Source organism: Macadamia integrifolia, chromosome 14, assembly GCF_013358625.1.
Source record: "Macadamia integrifolia cultivar HAES 741 chromosome 14, SCU_Mint_v3, whole genome shotgun sequence".
In the NCBI taxonomy this organism is placed as follows: domain Eukaryota; kingdom Viridiplantae; phylum Streptophyta; class Magnoliopsida; order Proteales; family Proteaceae; genus Macadamia; species Macadamia integrifolia.
Genome location: NC_056570.1, coordinates 17,518,431 through 17,539,371, shown reverse-complemented (window position 1 = coordinate 17,539,371; position 20,941 = coordinate 17,518,431). Strand labels below are relative to the sequence as shown.

General features: G+C 40.9%; 1 non-coding gene and 1 pseudogene across 1 annotated transcript; one reads left to right on the top strand and one right to left on the bottom strand.

Moving 5' to 3' along the window:
- Window positions 1-5,211: 5,211 nt before the first annotated feature.
- Window positions 5,212-18,856, bottom strand: LOC122060678 (annotated as a pseudogene).
- LOC122062276 lies at window positions 15,397-15,503 on the top strand. Its single transcript, XR_006134896.1, has one exon. It is a non-coding gene; the product is annotated as a small nucleolar RNA R71 (small nucleolar RNA).
- Window positions 18,857-20,941: the final 2,085 nt, after the last annotated feature.

Genomic DNA, 20,941 nt, shown 5'->3' with positions numbered 1-20,941 from the left:
GAATCAATTGAGTATTTCCTGGGACCATATTCTCAACCAAAAAAAAAAAAAAATACTAGCTTAATTAATGTATGAATTTGAAGGCTAGTAAGTGTTAAAACAGTGTATGGGGGGGCTGTTTTTGCACTCCTATTTTAAGTCTTGTATTGTTTTCTAAGTGAGTTTAACATTATAGTTGACTCTCTAGCAAGGAAGGCATTGTTTATGATGAGCACAAATAGTTTGAACCAAATTTAATCAATGGTTCCAAGATCAGTGTTTGTAAAAATAAAATTTGAAACTCTAATCAAATGAAGCCTACTCCACGCTAGTCTTGCACAAGAGAGCAGACAAAGGAGAGTTGGGTTGACCAATTGGGGACACTCTGATGCCTAAGTCAGAGTTTCTTCACATCAGTTACTTAAGAGAATTTCTTGTCAAAAGAGTGGTCCATCCGTTCTCTGGGGGCTTGCCTTGCTATTTATAAGTTGTGAACCCTAAGGTCTCATTAGTGGAGAGTCCAGCTTTGACCAACAGTCCACCTCGTTTGAGAATATGCCTAGATTCCAAGAAAGATCCTGTAGATATTCCTCTTTCGTGGGCATTTGGGACTCTTGAGTGAGAGTTGTTCCGAGTTTTAGGGGTGGTTGGACCCCTGTGTGCGACTTTTACGGTTAGTGGTTCATAGTTTCCCACATTCTATAGGTTGTGTTGTAGTGGGTTACGGCTTCTACTACTTCGTGGCCACCCTGCAGATTTGTTGGAGGCATGAGTTCGGCGGTAGGGGACCGAACTGGGAGCTTGGCCTTTAGGAAGACCGAGGAAAAAGCACGGCATCAAGGAGTCCGAGGTAAGAGCTCGGCCCCTAGGAGCCGGAGGCGGAGCTTGGCCTGAATGCATCCAAGGTTAGAGCTCTGCCCGAATGCGACCGAGGTGAGAGCTCAACCTGGATGCGGCTGAGGTTAGAGCTCTGCCTAGATGTGACTGAAGCGAGAGCTCAGAGCTCCGCCTAGATGCTGTCGAGGTGAAAACTTGGGCAAATGGCTTTGACTCGCCCGTGCTGATGTGGTGGTCCAATTTTGACTCATCATTAGCCCCTGGTCTGGAGGATCGGGTCGGTCCTTCGGACCTTTCTTTAGTACGGAGTGCCATGAATGCTTGAAGTTCGTGCACCACATTTCAGCGTGAATCACTCTAGTCATGACATGTGGCGTTGGCTTGAATTCGCACCTCGAGGAGATGAAGCGCCCTTAAATCTTGGCCGTTGTGCCTGATGGATTTAGAGCGTCCGATTAAGCGTTTTGCTTCTATAAATAGGTCTTTATCTTGTTTTGCTCCATTCATTCTTTGGAGGTGTCGTGTACGAGTGCTTAGCGTGGTACAACTGGAGTGTTAGCTCGGCTTGGTTTCTTCACAGAGTTTCAGCTCACGTACTACTTCATCTTCCACCAGTAAGTTTTTAAGTTATGGTCACCACCCGCTCTTCTTCTATTCTTCCTCTTAGCTTTTCATCTGAGGACCCCCTCCGACAATGTGAAGGGGTCTCTGATGCCACTATGTCAGGGCAACCTCCTCCCTTAGCTGTGGTTAGGCCTTCGGAGGCTTGGCAGCTCGATCAGACCCTGAGGAGACTTCCTCCTCAGGTGATAGTTCTTCTGACGGTTCTAGTAGTAGTGCTGGGTCCGAGTCTTCTGAGATGACTGTGGTGTCGGGGGGCGTCCCAGGGGTAGATCCTCCAAGGTAGCCCCCCAAGTCAACAATGAGGGAGAGCCCTGCTGCCGCGGTGGCCGGTGACAGTTCTCCCGAGGAAGGGGAGACTGGGGAGTCAGAGGGAGAAGACTCGGCATCATCCTCTGATGGGAAAAGGAGACCGACATCCGTCCAGAGTACCATGACTATGAAGGCCTTAAACTCGATAAAGCGCAAGTGCGGTATCCCCGACTATGTGGTGACAAGAGTCCTAGATGAGGGGGACTATTGATATTCATAAGGACGAGGTGGCTCTGTATGCTACTGCCTTCCAGTGCAGCCTTCGGATTCCTATTCCTAAGCTAGTCTTCTTGGTTTTGGATTATTGGGGGATCAAGCCGAGCCAACTGATGCTGAAGTCTTGGCGGATTTTACTCAGCTTTGAAGTCTTCGTATCGAAGATTCAAAGTGATGCTACCCTGAACGTCGGAAGACGTTATTTCATCAGTAAGTGGCACCACTCCGGGTGGTACTACTTTACCCGTAGGAGTAGGAGACGGGTCGTACGGGACTTTGTAAATGTTTACCCATATGCCCACGTCCGTGAAGAATTGGAAGGATCGGTTCTTCTATGTGGCCATATCGAGGAACCCCTTTAAGGGTGCTTGGACCAAACCCAACCTTACGAGATTGAACCAACCTCCTACCCTTAATAAAAAGTATCTTCAGACTGCCCAGATGAGTTTGACGGGGAGGTGGTGGACGTTTGTGACCTATCTGATGAAGACTTCCTCCAATAGTGGGAGCTTAGTGAAGTTCCGAAGGAGGGTGAGGCCCCATCCTGTGCTAGGCTCTTTCCTTGTCTTCGGTCATTGTACATGTTTTTCTAATGTTAGGTCTGCGTTGCCTTTGCATTGGTGAATGTGGCGATTGACCCCTCCAAACTTGCCACGGCATCAGCATAAGCCCAAAAAGCGCTGGCTACCAATTAAGCAGCAAAGAAGTCTGCAGACAAGGGGAAGAGAGTCGCTGGTGGGCCAAGTGGCGAGAAAACTACAACCGTTATGGTTGGTGCCACCAAGACCGCCCCCATTGTGATTGAGCCACAGGCTGAGAAAGTGAAGAGCCCCATGTTTTTTAGTGTGCTGGGCTATCCATGTTTTTGTGCAGGGCTATAATTTGTCAATGGAGACACCTTGTTGATTTGAGCGGATGATGCACGCTCGTACGAAGGCTGAGGCAAAGATTGAGAGGGTCCGGGGAGAGCTATTGAAGGTTTTGGGTCAGCTCAAGGTGGCTGGCAAGAAAGCCCGTGCTACAGAAGATAAGGCCGATGCTATAGAGAAAAGGGTGGAGGACCTATTAGCCCAAATGGCCAAGCACCAAGTGAACAGTAACTTGGTGAAGGCTAAAGAGGCACTCCAGGCTGAGGTTACTGAGATCCAAGAGAGCTTAAAAAAGTTGAAGGAGGAGCACGCTGCCCGATGAGGCCATAGAAGATAAGCACCGAGCTGAGTTGAAGGTTGCACTGGAGAATGCGGTGGAGAGGTACATCGCTACTCTGAAAGGGTAAGCGTGGCTGATTGGTCTGAACACCACCTCGTTCAACCTTTGCTCAGACACCACGGTGAATTTTGCTCTGGGAAAATGTCCCTCCTTCGACTTTTCTAACTATGAGCATTACGTTGCTCCTCTTCCTGAGTCTTTGGTGCTGCCTGTTGGTCCAGAAATCTGTTAGTTAAAACGCGTTTTAAAAGCGTTTAAAATGCGTTTGCGTTTTTTTGCCGTTTAAAATGCGTTTTCCCGTATGCTATTATACAATACGGAAAAAAAGGAAAACGGCAAAAGAATCCGTTTTAAACGAGTTTTAAACGGCCGTTTTAAACGCGTATCCATTTTTTAAGGGTAAAATAGGAATTTTATAAAAAAAAAAAAAAAAAAAAAAAAAAAAAAAAACCTATTAGTAAAAGTGAAGAGTGAAGATAATATGGTACTTGGTTTTTGGTTTTTAACTTCCATACTATTTATAGGAAAAAAAATCTCATCTTCTTATAGCCCAATGAATAAAGAGAAGCTAAAGTTAGCAACATCTCATTTTCTTGTAGCCCATTGGGCTATTTTATCTTGGGACTCCTAGAGCTTTTGGAATATTAGATGCATGTATACAGATAATAATCTCTCAAATTGCATGAGTATATTACCATTTTTTTGGTTTCGTTTTTTTGAAAACTACACGTTTAATACTCGTACCGTTCGTTTTCGTCCGTTTGCCGTTCCCTTTTTTTTTTACCCTTTTTTTGACCGTACCGTTCATCGTTTTTATCTGTTTAAAACCCGTACCGTACGTTTCTGTTTTTTTTCCGTTCCCGTTTTAACTAGGAATAAGTAAACCAGGAATCTGCAGCCAAGGCATCCGTCCCGAGGAAAGACAGCGGGTGAAAAAGGAGTCAAGCTCTCCCCCACCCCTTATCTTTTTCCTGTCTTTGTGGGCGTTGATACGCTGTTTGTAAACAACTTCCTTCCTTTTTTTTTTTTTTTTTTTGTAATAAAAACTTTGTACATCTAATTTTTTGGTGTTAATGGAAAGAACTTCTTTGCACAGCTTTTCTCTTCTTCTTCTTCTTTTTTTTTTATTTATTTATTCGTTCTTTAGTAGTTTATGATGGGGGGCGGAGCTCGATTGTATAGCAATTGTGCCAAAAGCTGGTAGGGACTAAGGCTAGAGCTCGGTCCTGTAAGGGCTGAGGTTAGAGCTCGCTCATGTAAGGGCTAAGGTTAGAGCTCGCTCGTGTAAAGGCAAGGGTTAGAGTTCGCTCGTGCAGGGGCTGAGGTTAGAGCTCGGTCTTATAGAGACAAGGGTTACACCTCGGTCTTTTATTGATCGGTCCTTTGTGCTTAGTCATACTGCTCTAGAGATAAGAGCTTTAACTTTCCCGCCATGGAGGTGAGGGTTTCTAGCGCTTGCTTTAGAGTTAAGGTCTTTCATTGCCTTAAGGATAAGGTCTTTCAGCCGTTTTGCCTTAAAGATAAGGGCTTGTAGTCCTTTGGGACGAAAAGAAGGCAGAGCAGAGCCTTAACGAGTGAACTTAGACCATTACCCGTGAAGACATAAATGGAAGTTTGCCACAATTCAGAGATAAAAGAGAGTTCATCTTTAATTGAATGAGTAGAGTATAAGAGCTGCTGAGATGAATCAAATGCCAATATAAGCATTAATTAAAAAGATGCTAGCAAGGACATAGACTACGAAAACTTAACTTCTTACTAATTGCTGAAAAATAAAGACTGCTGCTATAAAAGAAACTACTGATAAAGACTAGTGATAAAATTTCTTGAGATTTTTTGCATTCTAAGCTCGCTGCATGGCTCGGCCTTCAGGGGTCTGTAAGTGGTACGTCCCTAGGCGGATCACTTTGGAAACTATATAAGGGCCTTCCCAATTTGGGCTGAGCTTGCCAACTCCTCGGGGTCAAAGACCGAAGCCTTCCTCAACACTAAATCTCCCACTGAAAAACCTTGAGGTTTCACTCTTCTATTATGGAATTATGTTGTTCTTTGCTTATATGCCTCATTCTGAAGGAGAGCCTCCTCACGGACTTCATCCATGAAGTCGAGGTTAGCCTTTAGTCCATCCTCTTTATAAGCTTCTTCAAAAGCTGTTGCACGGAAGGATGCTTGATTGACCTCCACTGGTGTTAGGGCCTCTGTTCCATATGCTAAACTAAAGGGTGTTTCCCTCGTTGGGGTTCTGGCCACCATAGGAAGCTTAGTAACTGATCTGGTCAATTCTCCTTTGCTTGGTCCAGTCTTTTCTTGATACCCTCAAGTAGGATTTGGTTTGTCTTTTCCACTTGTCCATTCGTTTGTGGGTGTCCCATAGAGGTATTGCGAAAACTGATTCCATACCCTTCGTAAAAACGTCTGAATCTTCGATAATTGAACTGCTTCTCATTGTCTATTAGCAGAATTTTGGGGACTCTAAAATGGTAGATGACGTTGTCTCTTACGAATTTCTCCATAGCTGGCTCGGTTATTCTTTCCAAGGGGCGTGCCTCTACCCATTTGGTGAAGTAATCGATTGTCACAATCAGGAATTTACTCTTCGTCTACTGCTCTTGAATTACCCAAGAACATCATTGCACATACTGTATTGCCTCTTGCTGCATCTTGGGCCAATAGAACCCTTGGCGTAGCACTTTATACGCAAGTGCTTGACCTCCCATGTGACCGCCACAGATCCCTTCGTGAACCTCCTTTTGAGCTTCTACTGCTTGGCTTAGTCCCAGGCATTTCAGAAATGGGCCTGAGAGTGATCTCTTGTAGAGTAGCCCACCTTATATTGCATAGTTCGCAACCCTTCCCTTCACCGTTCTTGACTCGGCTCGATCCTCTAGTAAACGGTTGTCCCTCATGTAGCTGATGATGGGCTCCATCCAGCCTATTTCAGTAGTGGATGTTTTATTACAGCAAACTTCATTCTTCTGGTAGGAAGGATGACTAAGTGTTTCGAGATACATTGTTGTTCCTAGCTCAGCTCTTTCAGCCGCTGCCAGCCTGGAGAGTGAATCAGTTGAAGAATTATCCTCTCTTGGCACCTAGACCATTGTGAATGTCGTAAAGTTCTCAGCAAGCGATTTTACTTCCTAGAGATATTTGCACATTCTTTCCTTCTTTAGTTCGTACTGCCTATTGACTTGGTTCACCACCAACTGCAAGTCGTTGTGAGCTACTAGTTCCTCTGCCAGGACCGACTTAGCTAGTTTCATTCCCGCTATTAAGGCTTCATACTTTGCTTCGTTGTTAGTTGCCGAAAATGAGAATCTTATCACATATTGGATCACGAACTCTTCTGGACTTAAGAGGATAATCCTGCTCAGCTTTCGAAAGAATCGTTGGACCCATTATTCGTGCAACTTCCATTTTCGGATCAGCTCGGCATCTTCCTTTTCTTGCACTTCTTTTGCTAGGGTACATTCCACAATGAAATCTGCCAGCGCTTGTCCTTTGATCGTACTACTAGGCCAATATTCAATGTTTTACTCACTTAGTTCAATAGACCATGCTACGAGGTGACTGGAAACACATGGGCTATGGGGACTTTCTTCAGTGGTTGATCAGTGAGCATTGTTATGGTATGAGCCTGGAAGTAGGGTCTGAGCTTTTGAGCAGCCTTCACGAGTGTGAAAGCCAGTTTTTCATTTTTTACGTAGTGCAATTCTGCGCTCAGGAGGACGTGGCTAACATAATAAATCAGGCTCTGTTTCTTTTCATCTTTCATAAGTGCCGCACTTACGGCCATGGGGGATGTTGCCAAATAGATCTGCAGTACTTCACCTGGCTCGGGTCGGCTTAGTAGTGGTGGACTGACTGAGTACGCTTTTAAGTTCTCAAATGCATCGTTGCACTCCTTCGTCCATTCGAATGACTTGCTAGTCTTCACCCCTTTCAGGATTTTGAAAAAATGGCTAGCACTTGTCTCCTGCATGAGAGACGAATCGGTTTAGGGCTGCAATGCTACCCGTTAGCTTCTGAACCTCTCATTTATTTCTTGGTGGGTGCGTCTCTTGTATGGCCTTAACCTTTGATGGATTTGCTTCTATCCCCCTTTCGGATGCCAAGAAACCCAAGAATTTTCTGGAGGTCACCTGAAGAGCACACTTTGTAGGGTTTGGCTTCATTCTGTTCTAATGCAGAACCTCGAAGGCCTCATTCAAGTCAACAACATGGTCTCTGCCTTTACCACTCTTGACCAACATGTCATCAACATACATGTTAGGATTTAAAATGTAACCGCAAGCATACGAATCAGTGTAGCTACGTGTCGAACACAAGGAGAGCAGCCACTTTATTTATTTATTTATTTTTGCTTCTTTTAATAATGTGAAAGTGAACCGATTAATGGTTGTGATCTAATTCTAATTACCGTCCTAAACATATGTATCTAAAATAATGTCCTAACCATTCGTCATCTAAGAATTTAAATACGCAAGCTACACAATTAAAATTAAATAAATAAATAGCTGAAAACAAACACCCCACGCAATTAAAAAGCAATGAAGGAAAAAAAATGCTGAAATAAAAGTAAATTAAAAGAAAGGAGATAAAGCTAGAGAGAGACTCACAAGTAGGTTTCTCTACTTAGCCCGAGGGATGCATCATTATATGAGCTTCCCTACTTGACCAAAGACTCACTTTTATAAGGGTTACTTTACTTGGCTTTAGGGAAAGGGAGACAATTAAAATAAAAACAATAAAATGATGGTTCTATAGCTAGGAGGGGCAAAGCCAACACATACACTAGGCATGAACCTTGGGGGAAAGGGATAGCAATAATGTAACGACTGAAATTAAAATCCTAAATTAGAAAGAAAAGGTAGATAGAAGAGGGAATGAGAGGGGGGAGAGAAGACTACAGAGGGAGCCTACTTACTTGAACTTCAACCCATGAATTGAAAACTTGATCAATTTGAGATACTACCAGTACTAAAAACCAGATATGGAATAAACCAAATCTAAAATTTCTAGTACTAGAGAAAACAAATCTGAAAAAAAAAAATTGAACTTGAAAGTCATGCTTCATAGCTTGTTTTTGTCACCTAGAACTAAGTTTAGAACTAGAACTTGAAAATTACAACATCAATTGCTTAAACAATAAAAATAAAAGACTGAATCAAAAACAAAAGTGCTTGCATTAATTGAATAAAAAGAACTTACAAAAGTGTTTAAAGCATGAACCTAGAACTAAAATTAGAGAAAGAGAAAACTAAAGCAAGAGAGAAAGAGCAACTAAAAAAAACCCGAGAAGAAGAATGAAGTGCCTCCTCCCCTTGTGTTAATTCTATTACATAGAGAATGGGGGAGGGAAGCTAACAATTTTAGCTTTAAAAAAAAAAAAATTTATCTTGTTGATGAGGTGGAGGAGAGAGAAGAGAGAGAATCGTAGGAAGTAGGGAATCTCCAACGATTTTGCTTCATTTTTCCTTCTTTCTTTTTTATTTTTTTTCTCTCTTCTTCAAATATGGGCAGCATCTTGGATGATTTTTTTTTAATTATTTTTTTCCTTTCCTATTTTTTCACCCTTTTTTCTATTTTTCTCTTTATTTCCTTATTTCTCTCTCCTCTTGCGTAAGAAACCCTTTGGCCGACCTCCTTTGAGTGATGAGTAGGAGAGAGAAAATATTCTAAAATAAAAACCTCAACAAAATGGTAGCTAAGAGGTTCGAACTTAAGACCTCCTAATAAGCAAGGAATTTTGCACACCACAACTCACCAACTACACTAGGTAGTTATTGTTATCAAAAACGAATCTTCCATCACTTAAGGATGTGGTTCATCGATCCTTGTTGGCATTTAGAATATTCCTTGTACCTCTGGGACAACTGCAAATAGGCTGGTTCTGCATCTCGGTTCAGCTCTGATCCATTATTCTTTTTCTGGCCTGAAAAGAATAATCACTTGGACGGGTGACTAAACGAATGTGTACTTTTAATTGAACACGTCCATCTTGCTCAGAATTCTATCCTCTTGCAACCAAAAAAAGAACTAAGATCTCTTTACGTGTAAAATTAGAAATATAGCACCCGATAGTCCTTAAGGCCTTGAAAATATAAAACCTGCAAAAAGAGAGTAAAACCCAAGGTAGCTCCATTCTAAATATGTAAAATGCATATTATACTACCCTAGATTTCACACATAAATGTGCTCATCAGAATTCCCCCACGCTAAGACTTTGCTAGTCTTTAAGTAAAACAAAAAACCTAACTCACTTTCGTAGGAATCACGGTTGCACTTAGCATGTGCAACAAGCCTTTAAACCCCTAAGTCACCTCTAGTGGACGAGTTGTGTCTCGTGGGTGTTTTCAATGAATATACACCCAAAATTCAGAATAAAAAAATCCCAACCTTGGCTAAAGGTAAGGGCCATACCGATCCAGAGCAAAGATAATTTCTCTTATAAGGGACCCCCACACTTGAACTTTTATTACCCTTTATCAATTACAGGCACTAGCATATTTCTTAATTTGGAACTCACCTCGTCTCTTCCAAAACATCCTTATCTTAAGGTAAAACCACTTGTGAAGAAATAGGGAGCCAATGACTAAGGCGTTGGAGTGTTTTTTACCAAAACATATTAGCAAGCATTAATGACATTTGCACATTTTTTTTCTCTTTTTTCGCTTAATAAACTTTATTCTACTCCACTACTTTTGGCCTGAATAACATGGTGGAGCAAACACTAGACACCCAAGTTACTATGTAGCTTCGCTTTTTGCATATGCCCACAAAGACAGTGGTGCTAGAGTTCCTTCCGAAGTTTCCTCCCAAGGAATTTCGATCAAGACACCACGCTTCCTGAGGTGCAATGACTGATCTAGTTCCAAGGAAATCAACTCTTATTCTTCTTTATACGACATTTCACATTTCATTTAAAATTGTGCATATGTCAACTCATGCTAAATTAAAAAGAAGGTCTCAACTCCAAATCAAAAGTACAAGGAACCCACTGACTTACATAGGGTCCAACACCATAAAACAGGGTCTCTTATTTTTTAAAAGAAAGTCTCATCTCAAGACACAGGCTTGTTTCTTTCATCTCAACAGGGTTTTTATCAAAATGGGTACCTTAATCAAAACTTTTATTTTCATACATCAAGCAACCGAATGGTATGATCATTAGCCAAAAGCCAAAGTAGGACTTCATCCTTAGCAAGCTCAAAAAACAAAAAGAAAAACAAATAAAACAAAGTGAAAAAGCAAAAAAGAAAAACAAATAAAAAAAAGTGAAAAACGCAAAAATTGGTTTTCCTCCCTCACACTTAAGTCATACAATGTCCTCAATGCATGGAAAGAATTAAAAGCGAAGACAATGCAAAGGGATCATACCTGATTAAAAGTTAGTCATCAATGTAAAGAGGTTCATGGAGATCCATGACCTCTTCACTACCAATAGTAGGAAACTCGAGGAACGGTTTAAATGCTGACCATTGACCTTCGAAATTACCCCTGTTCCTGGATTCAGAATCTCCATAGCCTCATGGGGATATACATTATAGACAACAAACGGGCCATCTCATCGGGATCTAAACTTATTAGGGAAAAGATGCAATCGAGAGTTGTACAATAAGACCTTATCACCAATTGCAAAAGACTTGCGCAGAATGTGATTATCATGGAAAGCTTTAGTCTTTTCCTTGTAAATCCTAGAACTTTCATAGGTTTCATTCCTAAGTTCCTCCAACTCAGATAGTCGGAGCCTACAATGAATTCCCGCATCAGACAAATCAAAGTTGAGCTTCTTGATGGCCCAAAAGGCCTTATACTCCAACTCAACTGGTAAGTGACAGGCTTTCCCATACATCAAATGTTAGGGAGACTGACCAAGATCGATCTTGAATGCAGTTCGATGGGCCCACAAGGCATCAATGAGCCTAAGGGACCAATCCTTACAGTTGGGATTAACAATTTTCTCTAAGATTTGTTTGATCTGCCTATTAGACACCTCCACTTGGCCACTAGTTTGGGGGTGATAAGGGGTAGATAACTTATAGGTGATCCCATACTTTTTTATTAAGGCCTCAAAAGGCCGATTACAAAAATGAGTACCCTTATCACTAATTATTGCACTTGGTGCACCAAAGCGGGAAAAATGTTCTCTTTGAGAAACTGGACCACCACTTTGTGGTCATTAGATTTACAAGGTATGGCTTCTATCCATTTAGAAAACATAATCAACGCCCAAAAGTATGTACAAATTCCTAGAGGAATTAGGGAATGGTCCCATGAAATCGATGCCCCATACATCAAAGATCTCAACTACCAAATATAGGGTTGAGAGGCATCATGTTCCTCTTATTGATACGGCCAAAAGACTGGCAAATAGAACAAGCCTTGCAAAAATTAAAAGCACCTCTAAAAAGAGTGGACTAATAAAATCCGCATTGGAGAATCTTTGTGGTAGTCTACTTAGGTCCAAAGTGTCCACCACATGCATGATTATGACAAAAAGAGAGAATAGAAAGTTGCTCATGATTAGGAACACATCGTCAGATAATTTGATCCGGACATATCTTAAACAAATAAGAATCATCCCAGAAAAAATGATTAGCTTGGGAATGAAATCTATACTTATCTTGGGTGGACCAGTGATCCGGAGTCACATTTGAAACTAAGAAGTTGACAATGTCAGCAAACCATGGTTCACTAGACACTGCAATTAACTGTTCATATGGAAAGTTCTCGTTGACTGGAGAATCGACAATCAAGGAATTTGGAAGCCGGGATAAATGGTCTGCAACTAGGTGTTCAACTCCTTTCTTATCCCTAATTTCTAAATCGAACTCTTAAAAAAGTAAAACTCACCAAATGAGACGGGCTCTGGCATCCTTCTTTTGAACTAGGTATCTAAGAGCAGAATGATTAGTATACACCACCACATGTGAACCAACTAAGTAAGATCGAAACTTTTCTAATGCAAACACAACAGCTAAAAATTCTTTTTCAGCTGTTTTATAATTGAATTGTGCATCATTTAAGGTCCTACTAGTATAGTAAATGACAGTGGGCAACTTATTAATCCTTTGACCTAAAACTGCTCTTATGGCAAAATTCGAAACATCACACATCAGTTCAAAAAGTTTAGTTTAAACAGGTGGTTGAATAATGGGTGCATTGGTCAACTCCTTCTTAAGTTGCTTGAAGGATTCTAGGTACTCTTTAGAAAACTCAAAAGTTTGATCTTTGGCAAGTAATGAAGTGAGAGGTTGGGCTAACTGACTAAAGTTCTTAATAAACCTTCTATAGAAGCTTGCATGTCCTAGAAAAGACCGGACATCCTTAATAGATTGAGGAGGTGGTAAATTATTAATTAAATCTACTTTGGCTCTATCTACTTTAATTCCCTCCTTGGATATTACATGGCATAAAACAATACCAGATTTAACCATAAAATGGTATTTTTCCTAATTCAAAATCAAATTCTTAGATATGCAACATTTTAAAACTAGAGAAAGATGATAAAGATATTCAGAATAGGAATTCCCATGAATTAAAAAGTCATCCATAAATACTTCTAAGAATTTTTTGACCATGTCAGAAAAGATGCTCATCATGCATCGTTGGAACGTAGCAAGGGCATTGCAAAGCCCAAAGGGCATACGCCTATAAGCAAATGTTCTATATGGGCAAGTAAAAGTGGTCTTAAAGCAATTGGGATCTGGTTATAGCCAGAATATCCATCAAGAAAACAATAGTATTCATATCCAGCTAACCTCTCTAACATCTAATCAATGAATGGCAATGGGAAGTGGTCCTTCCAGGTTGCCACATTAAGTTTTCTGTAGTCTATGCACACTCTCCACCATAATTGGACACGGGTTGGAATTAGTTCATTATTGACATTGGGAACTACAGTCACACCAGACTTCTTAGGCACTACGTGAAATGGGCTTACCCATTGGCTGTCAGAAATAGGATAAATTATTCCATGATCCTAGCACTTTAGGATCTCTTTCTTAATAGCTTCCATCATCACTGGGTTAGCTCTTCTTTGGGGTTCCGTGGATGGTTTGGAATCCTCCATAAGATGTATATGCTGTTGTATAATAGAAGGGCTTATACTTTTGATATCAGCCATGGTCCAACCTAGGGCTTCCTTATTATCTTTTAACACTTTAAGTAACTCCTCTTCCTGGCTAGAAGTCAAATTTGAAGAAATTATTACAGGAAGGGTCTAGTCAGGCCCTAGGAAAGCATACCTCAAATTAGATGGCAACTCCTTAAGATCTAGCTTAGGGGGCTCAACTATGGAAGGTTTGGGAATGGAATTAGAAAGGGGTCCTAAGGGCTCCACAGGTGTGTGAAGACTTAAGACTTCAAAAAAGAAATTTTCACTATCATCATCCAACTCATCCATACACTCTTGGAATTCTGAATCAAAATTAATATCAAAGTTGGTAATTAACTCATCAGAAAAATCTAGAAAATCCTCAAGCATATTGATCTCTTCTTCCATATGTGGTTGTTTGCCTATCCTAAATATGTTAAACTCAATAGTTTGGTTGCCAAAAGATAACCTTAGAAAACCATTCTGACAATTGATTAATGCATTACTGGTAGCCAAGAATGGTCTTCCTAAAATTATTGGGATCTCATTCTTGATTGAGAAGGGCTTGGTATCTAACACAATAAAATCAATAGGGAAAATAAATTCTCCCACCTTTAGTAAGACATCCTCAACCATCCCTTTAGGAATCTTAATAGACTTATCTACCAACTGAAGAGCAGTTCCAGTGGCTTTCAATTCTCCCAATCCTAGTTGCTTGTACACATGGTAAGGTAAAAGATTCACACTTGCGCCAAGGTCAAGTAAGGCATGCTCAATATAGGTGTTGCCTATGACACAAGCTATGGTAGGGCTCCGTGGATCCTTATACTTGGCTGCTATAGGCTGAGTAATTATGAAACTAATGTTACCTGCCAAGAATGCCTTTTTGAGCACACTAGTGATACGTTTGTGAGTACACAAATCTTTCAGTACCTTTGCATAGGTGGGGATCTAGGATATGGCATCCAAAAGAGGGATGTTCATTTCTACCTTTTTGAAGACTTCTAAAATTTTATTCATGGAAGCAGTCTTCTTTTTGTTTACCAAACGATTAGGAAATGGGACAGGATGAACATAAGGACTGTTAAGGATTTGCCCTTGTTCAGATTAATCATTTTTGGTTTCCTCAACCAAATCATCTTTAGTTTCAGAAAAATTTGTAGGTTCATCAAACGAACCTGGAACAAGAGGCACACTTGTGTCCTCAACTGAAGGAGAGTTAACAGGAGTAATAGATGGGGAAGATTTAGAAACGCTGTGTTGGTACTCTCTACCATTCCTAAGGGCATAAACAACATTACATTGGTTAAATGGCCCTTGTTGGATCTGACCTTATACTATATTCAGTGGTGCATTAGTTGGTCCTTGTGAACAAACAGGCTGATGATGCCTAGGGTTAGGCTCTGGTTGACTGGGTAAAGTTCCCTTCTCCCTCTCATGCATAACTGAGATAACTTGGGTAAGTTCTCTCGTAAGATTTTGATGGTTTATCATGAAGAGGGTCATATTTTTTTCTAAATCACTTATTCTACTTGCCTTTTCAGTGTTGGTAAACCCAGGGGTTGCTGATAAGATGATAGCAGAATGGGCCCTAGGAAAACTAGCCTGAGGTCCTACATTTGACCTAGGAAAAGTATTGGAAGGACCTGCTTGGTTGCCCTAATTCCAAGAGAAATTTGAGTGATTTCTTCATCCTGGATTGTAAGTGTTACTATATGGATTATTCTGGTATAAGACATTAACATTATCATTAGAAGTGCCCCCAGAGGTGTTGGGGGCAATCTTCTATGACATGTCTAGGGGACTGGCACCAAGCACAAATCTTAACCAAATTGACTGATGATGGCTCTCTAGAAACAATAGCCTTTATCCTCTTGATTAGGCTATCCAAATGGGCTTCCTTCGCTACTATCCCATCCACAAAATATCCTTTCCCTCCTATGGTTCTTTCATTCTCTTGGGTTGATTTCCACTTACGGGTTTTGTCAGCTAAGTCAAGTAAGAATTCCTATGCTTTTCCTTCATCTGTAAAGGATGTGAATCCCTCATGGCACATAGACTCTATCATTTGTTTAGTTGGGTAATCAATACCCTCATAAGTTATTTGACATAAATGCTATAAGTCTAGGCCATGGTGTGGGCATTCTTAGAGTAGATCCTTGAATCTCTCCATAAGTTTGGAAAATGACTCACTAGGCTTTTGCCTAAACTAAAGGATATCACTTCTAAGCTTATTGGCCTTGTGAGTTGGGAAAAACTTCTTAAGGAAGACAACTGTGAATTGTTCCCATGAGGTTATGAAATTTGTGGGTAACCCATACAACCACTTCTTAGCTTGGTCTTTCAATGCAAAAGTGATAAACCTAAGCTTAACAACATCATTAGAAAGCTGTTGGATCTTAATTAAAACACAAACCTCTTCAAATTCCCTTAGAAATAGGTATGCATCATCAGAGGTCAACCCATGGAAGTGGGGCAACATAGTGATGTATTGAGATTGAGTTCAAAATTATTGCCCTGGGCTTGTGGTAGCACTATGCAGGAGGGTTGGGCTGTTCTAGCAAGTTAGAACCTATCTTTCAGAGATTTAGGTGAAGGGTTTTGATGTTTGTCTCCCATATTGAAAGGTTTTAAAGAGAGCAAATGTATAAGGTCACTACTTGTCGGATCTCTTCTTTCTAACTGATTCTTAGTATTACGTACCCACCTAACACTCATGCAACAGAAAACTACCCATAGTTAGAGTAAGATAAGCACAAAGGAATGGATAGCAAAAATTTTTTTGTTATGAATTTTTTTTTTATTCGTTTGATATTTTTTTTTTTTTTTGGCTTTTTGGGAGCTTACCTGCAGGGATCCGAGGTTGCTCAAGTCAATTCCTGAGGTACTACTACAGGGCAAAACCTGTCTTTATCATACTGTGAGGCATGTCGACCTCCACCGATACAACTATTATTGCAAGTTGTTCTTCCCAGAAATTTAGCAAAAGAAAAGGAAAAACAAAACAAAGCAAACAAAGCACTCCGATTTACCAAAAGAAAGCGAAAAATAATATGGAACTATCTCCCTGGCAATGGTGCCAAAAACTTGTTAGGATTTAAAATGTAACCGTAAGCGCACAGATCAGTGTAGCTATGGGTCGAACACAAGGAGAGCAGCCACTTTATTTATTTATTTATTTTTGCTTCTTTTAATAATGCGAAAGTGAACCGATTAATGGTTGTGATCTAATTCTAATTACTATCCTAAACATATATATCTAAAATAATGTCCTAACCATTCGTCATCTAAGAATTTAAATACCCATGCCATGCAATTAAAATTAAATAAATAAATAGATGAAAATAAACACCCCACGCAATTAAAAAGCAACGAAGAAAAAAAAATGCTGAAATAAAAGTAAAGTAAAAGAAAGGGGATAAAGCTAGAGAGAGACTCACAAGTAGGTTTCTCTACTTAGCCCGAGGGATGCATCATAATATGAGTTTCCCTACTTGACCAAAGAGTCACTCTTACAAGGGTTACTTTACTTGGCTATAGGGAAAGAGAGACAATTAAAATAAAAACAATAAAATGATGGTTCTATAGCTAGGAGGGGCAAAGCCAACACATACACTAGGCATGAACCTTGGGAGAAAGGGATAGCAATAATGTAATGACTGAAATTAAAATCCTAAATTAAGAAAGAAAAGGTAGTCAGAAGAGGGAATGAGAGGGGGGAGAGAAGACTACTGAGGGAGCCTACTTACTTGAACTTCAACCCTTGAACTGAAAACTTGATCGATTTGAGATACTACTAGTACTAAAAAACAGATCTAGAATAAACCAAATCTGAAATTTCTAGTACTAGAGAAAATAAATCTGAAAAAGAAAATTGAACTTGAAAGACATGCTTCATAGCTTGTTCTTGTCACCTAGAACTAAGCTTAGAACTAGAACTTGAAAATTACAACTTCAATTGCTTAAACAATAAAAATAAAAGACTGAATAAAAAACAAAAGTGCTTGCATTAATTGAATAAAAAGAACTTGCAAGAGTGTTTAAAGCATAAACCTAGAACTAAAGCTAGAGAAAGAGAAAATTAGAGAAAGAGAGAAAGAGCAATTAAAAAAAAACCCTAGAAGAAGAATGAAGTGCCTCCTCCCCTTGTGTTAATTCTATTATGTAGAGAATGGGGGAGGGAAGCTAACAATTTTAGCTTCTAAAAAAGAAAAGATTTTTTTTTTATCTTGTTGATGAGGTGGAGGAGAGAGAAGAGAGAGTATCGTAGGAAGTTGGGAATCTCCAATGATTTTGCTCCCATTTTCCTTCTTTTTTTAAATTTTTTTTCTCTCTCTCCTTCAAATGTGGGTAGCATCTTGGATGATTTTTTTTAATTATTATTTTTTTTTCCTTTCCTATTTTTCTCCCTTTTTTCTATTTTTCTCTTTATTTCCTTATTTCTCTCTCCTCTTGCGTAAGAAACCCTTTGGCCGACCTCCTTTGAGTGATGAGTCAGAGAAAGAAAATCTTCTAAAATAAAAACCTCAACAAAATGGTAGCTAAGAGGTTCGAACTTGAGACCTTCTAATAAACAAGGGAATTTGCACACCACAACTCACCGACTACGCTAGGTAGTTGCTGTTACCAAAAATGAATCTTCAATCACTTAAGGATGTGGTCCATCAATCCTTGTTGGCATTTGAAATATTCCTTGTACCTCTGGGACAACTGCAAATGGACTGGTTCTGCATCTCGGTTCAGCTCTGATCCATTATTCTTTTTTTGGCCTGAAAAGAATATTTACTTGTATAGGTGACCAAACGAATGTGTACTTTTAATTGAACACATTCATCTTGCTCAGAATTTCATCCTCTTCTCAACCATGAAAAGAAATAGGACATTTTTACGTGTAAAATTGGAGATATAGCGCCTGATAGTCCTTAAGGCCTTGAAAATATAAAACCTACAAAAAGAGAGTAAAACCCAAGGTAGCTCAATTCTAAATATGTAAAATGCATATTTTACTACCCTAGATTTCACACATAAATGTGCTCATTAGTACACCTCCATGTTTCGCCCGACCTGCCTTCGGAACATATAGTTCACCATCCTTTGGCAAGTAGCCTCCGCGTTCTTTAATCCAAAGGGCATCACTTTGTAGCAAAAGTTTCCTCGAGCAGTTAAGAAGGTGGTTTTCTCTTCGTCCTCCTTCTTCATTCGGATTTGATTGTACCCCGAGTATGCGTCCATGAAGGTGAGCATTTCATGGCCTGTCGTGGAGTCTATCAAGGTATCAATCTTCAATAATGGATAGCAATCCATGGGGCATGCTTTATTCAGGTCTGTATAGTCTATGCAAATTCGCCACCTACCATTTGACTTAGGTACCATCGCAATATTGGCCAACAAGGTATGGTATTTGATCTCCCTCACAAAACTTGAATTTAATAACTTTTCCACCTCCTCATCTATTATTACCCATCTGCCTTGGGTGAAATTTCTCCGTCTCTGTTGGAATGGCTTGAAGTTTTCCTCAACGTTGAGGCCATGCTCGGCCACTTCCCTTGGGATTCCTGGCATGTTTGATGAACTCCATGCGAACATGTCTAGATTATCTTGGAGGAAACTCAGAATTTCCTTTAGGTATCCCTGACTTAGTAAGGCTCCAATCCATACCGTCTTCGTCGGCTCAGTAGGATGGTTACCAACTCCTCAACTGGCTCGGCTCGATGCATTTTCTCTTCATCCCTTACATCAACAATCACTACGGGGCAAGCCAGGCCTACCAGTGACTTTTCGTGGCTTTCACGAATTTAACATAACACTCTCTTGATTCGCACTGGCTTGACCTACATTCTCCGATCCCGTTCTGTGTTGGGAACTTGACCTTCATATGCTTTGTGGAAATGACTGCACCTATGCTGTTGAGCCCTGGGCGCCCGAGAATAGCATTCTACAGGGAGCCCATCTTTACAACCATGAAATTTACCATTGTGATGGTTGTATTTGGATTGTGCCTAATGGTCACTGGCAACTCAATGGTTCACCCAATTTCTGATGGGAGCCAGAGAATCCATACAACAGGCCATCTGCAGGTTTCAGGGCATTTGCCCCCAAGCCGAGTTTCTGGAATGCCTCATATGCCGTGAGATCAACAAATGCACCAGTGTCCACCAACACTCAATGGAACGGGTGGTTAGCAACGACTAGCTGGATAATGATTGCATCATCGTGGAGCCAATTCAACCGTTCAAGATCAGAATCTAAGAAGGTGATGACAGGATCCATTCTAGCTATTTTCACAGGCTATTCGATGATGCACATACAACAGGCATGGGCCTTTGCCTTCTGTACTAACTCTGCGGTAGGTCCTCCCAGGACTGTTAGGATGGCAGGTCCTTTGGGGCGGTAGATCTGCCTGTCCATTTCCCTGCTCGGGTTTTTGTTGGCTCGGCCCAGTCTCATCTTAGTTTTGTCGCTTCTCTCCAAAATTTTGCTTTAGATACTTGTTCAAGTAGCTAGCCTTGATGGGTTCATCAATTTCTCTCTTCAACGCTTTACAGTCCTCCGTGTCATGCCCATGATCCTTGTGATACCTGCAGTACTTGTTGGGATTTCTTTCTTTGGGTTTTGTAACCAATGGCCATGGCTAACGTAGAAATTTTTGGTCCTGGATCTCCATCAAGATATTGGTTCTCGTTGTGTCCAGCTCGTACCTTTTCGAGGTGTCCCCTCGATCTATTGAATGAGTAGGCTTGTTTTTCTTATATTCCCGATCTTCCTCCCTTGGACGCTGAGCTCTCTTTTTCTCCGATTCGGGTTTCTCCACCAACCCCTTGGCCTCCAGTACATCATCCATGTTGGCGTACTGGTTACACCTACACAGCAAATTTGGCATTGTTGCCGGTAGGACAAAAGCCAAAGTTCGTACTAAGTCTGGGTGAGTAATCCCATTGCATAATGAGCTATTTGCCACCCCATCTGATAGATTCTTCACCTCTAAGGCAGCCTTTGTGAATCAAGTGAGGAATTCCCAAATGGGCTCACCAGTTCTTTGCCTCATGTTCATCACATTACTGGACATCTGGAGTTGCCTTATACTTGCCTGAAACCTCACAAGAAATGCCATTGTGAGTTCATCATAGCTTCGTATGGACTTGGGTCTTAAGCTGGACATCCACAGAAGACCTGTCTTTCAAGGATGCTATGAAAGCCCTGTAGAGCGTGACCTCTGACTTAGCATGTGCTGTCATGGTCGAGCTGTAGTGTAACAGGTGATCAGATGGGTCTGTGGTCCCATCGTATGTCTTGAAGGTGGGTACAACAAAATTCTGAGGAAGCTCTGCGTCCATTATCTCATCTGATAAGGCACTGTGAGCAAGAGCTACTATCAAACTCGGTGTCGGCTTTTGGAGGCTCTCTACCTTCTTTGCCAACTGCTGGAGGCACCTTTCTAGATTGTGCCTCTCTTGATCTATAGGAGGCGATCACTACTGGCATGGTTGGGGTGGACTTCCATGTGGTTCCCTCTTGTGGTCGGCTCAGTCACTGCGTGAGCTTTAGCGCCCAGGGTGCTTGTGGGCTGCAGGCTCAGTGCAGTCTTCAGTACGTGGTCAAGTGTGAGAGGGCAACCAATACTAGCCTCCATAGGAAGGTACCCTAACTCACAGGCTGAACACCTAACACACT